The sequence below is a fragment of the Schistocerca gregaria genome, unplaced genomic scaffold (genome assembly GCF_023897955.1).
Source record: "Schistocerca gregaria isolate iqSchGreg1 unplaced genomic scaffold, iqSchGreg1.2 ptg001421l, whole genome shotgun sequence".
Taxonomy (NCBI): Eukaryota; Metazoa; Arthropoda; class Insecta; order Orthoptera; family Acrididae; genus Schistocerca; species Schistocerca gregaria.
In genome coordinates this window covers 82,501-85,000 of record NW_026062722.1, presented here as the reverse complement: position 1 = coordinate 85,000, position 2,500 = coordinate 82,501, and the positions used below count along the sequence as shown (strand labels likewise).

The window sequence follows — 2,500 nt, the reverse complement described above, 5'->3', positions numbered from 1 at the left end:
TTGACGCAATGTGATTTCTGCCCAGTGCTCTGAATGTCAACGTGAAGAAATTCAAGCAAGCGCGGGTAAACGGCGGGAGTAACTATGACTCTCTTAAGGTAGCCAAATGCCTCGTCATCTAATTAGTGACGCGCATGAATGGATTAACGAGATTCCCGCTGTCCCTATCTATAGTGCTGTATAGTGTGCTCATTATTCGCGTGTTAGGTTAGGAAAACTTACAGCAAGTTGCATATATTATCCTGCTAGGTTATACGTTTCTCTCTCAAAGTATGCCCTTACTCCATTACTTGTTTGTTAGGTTAGGAATTACCTTCGTATAAGTTAAGACATGTCTGTCACGTAGCTTGCGAGGAGGTGCAAACTTGGGTGAGGTAAAGGAGAGTTACAAGCAGTTCTCCTAGTTCACAGTCCGTTTTCATATTATTCTTGTAGGCTATTGTCATCCTTTAACATCATGTCCATATGTTCATTATTAGTGTACTATTAGAGTGTTCATTATCAGTGTGTTAGGTTAGGAAAATGGGGCCTACTAAGGACACTGTAGGGGCTGCAAGTCAACTTGGACGAAACTCGGTTCTTCCTGGTGACAAGGACAACCCAGCGTCATGCACTGACCTTCAGACAATGGAAAACATAAGAGAGGAGATGGAAGCCTTCTTGTTTAATGAAGTGAATAAAATAAACAATGCCCAGAAGAAGTTTATCCTAGGAAAACTCTCAGTGTATGAACAGATTCTGAAGAAGTATGAGATGGAGGTTCTTGCACTTAAAACAGAGTTGCGATGTGTGAAGGCCCCCCAAACAGGAACACCGTCACTGGTTGAAAGCTATGCCAACAAGGCGGCTGCAAAACCCTCAGCACCCAAACAGCAGCTGATAAAACCGCAACAGCCTAAAATCCTTATGATAAAACCGGCAGAAGGAATCCAGAAAACTGAGAAGGAACTTGAAGAAGCGGTAAAGAACCTTGTTGCAACATCACTGAAAGACGTGCGTATTTCCAAATGCAGGTCAATAAAGGACAAAGGTATTGTTCTTGAAGTCCCTGACGACCAGGATGTCGAGAAAATAAGGAAGTGCGAAGACATCTCACAATCAGGCATCACCGTCTCCGATCAAAAAAAAAGATACCCAAAGATTATTATCTTTGATGTAAACAGAGATACAAGTGAAGACGAACTCAAAATGGAACTGTTTGAGAGAAATCTCTCCAGGATGAATGTGACACAGGAAGAAGTTATGGATGGCGTAAGAGTGCTGTTCAAGACAGGCCCAAAAAACCGTGAGGAAGCAAACTTGGTGCTGGAAGTCTCACCAAAACTCTGGAGCAAAATAGTACAATATGGTAGGGTCTACATAAACTGCAATTCGCACAGGGTACAAAACTACAGCAATATAAGCAGGTGCTACAAGTGCCAAGGTCATGGCCACACAGCAGCAAAGTGCAAGAATGCAGAAACGATTTGTGGCCACTGTGCAGCACCTGGACATACTTTCAAGGAGTGCTCAAAGAAGGACCAACCAGCCCAATGTGCAAACTGCAAGCGGGCTAAGAAGGCACACACCCACGCAGTGACAGAGACATCTTGCCCTGAATACAGTAGAATAAAGGCCATAATACATAGCACAATTGACTATGGCATGTAATAACAGTGTAGCAGTACAACCTGGAAGAAGACCATGGACAGATACACAAGAAAATGCGATAAGGATCCTTCAAATAAATGGGCAAAGAGCAAAAATCGTCCCAGATCAATTGACACAGCGAATCAGCGAAGAAAATATAGATGTGTTATTGATCCAGGAACCCTACTGCGTAAAAAACAAAGTATTTGGGTACCCATCAAACTTCCAGCTGATCTACAGCCCCAAAGGCGAAGCACCCAAGGCAGCAATAGCGGTTAAGACACAAACAGTAACAGCTCTGCAGTTGACAAGCTTCTGCAACATGCACGTAGCTGCTGCCAACATAAATGGAGCCTTTGGTGAGATTTACATTGCCAGCATATATTGCCAATATGGATCACCCATAGACCATTTTCTCCATCAACTGGAGATTATCCTTGACAAACTCCAAGGGAAACCAGTTATCATAGGGATGGACACGAATGCGAACTCACCAGTCTGGCACAGCTCAACAATGGATGCAGCAGGCAGAACGCTTGAAGACTTCATTTCACAACACGGGCTCATAATAATGAACGAAAGGTCAGAGCTAACTACTTTCTCTGGCCCAAATGGGGAGAGCAATATTGACATCACACTCTGCACACCTTCAGCTGCCAAAGCGGTGTGCAAGTGGATGGTTCAAGAAGAGTGGACGTCAAGTGACCACAGGGCTATAACATATGAATTCGTGGCACCTAAAAGAGCAAGAGCTACCGCGGAACTTGTCACCTACAACACAAACTTCGCAAAGTGGCCCACCTTTGACCGGCACCTTATCAGGTCCACAGCGCACTGGCAACGGAGCCAAAATGTAGGAGTTAATGAAATG

The 2,500-nt window shown here is 44.1% G+C and overlaps 1 pseudogene; it reads left to right on the top strand.

The window, feature by feature from the left end:
• LOC126331887 (large subunit ribosomal RNA) overlaps positions 1–2,500 on the top strand; it is a 9,524-nt pseudogene that overhangs the window by 2,786 nt on the left and 4,238 nt on the right.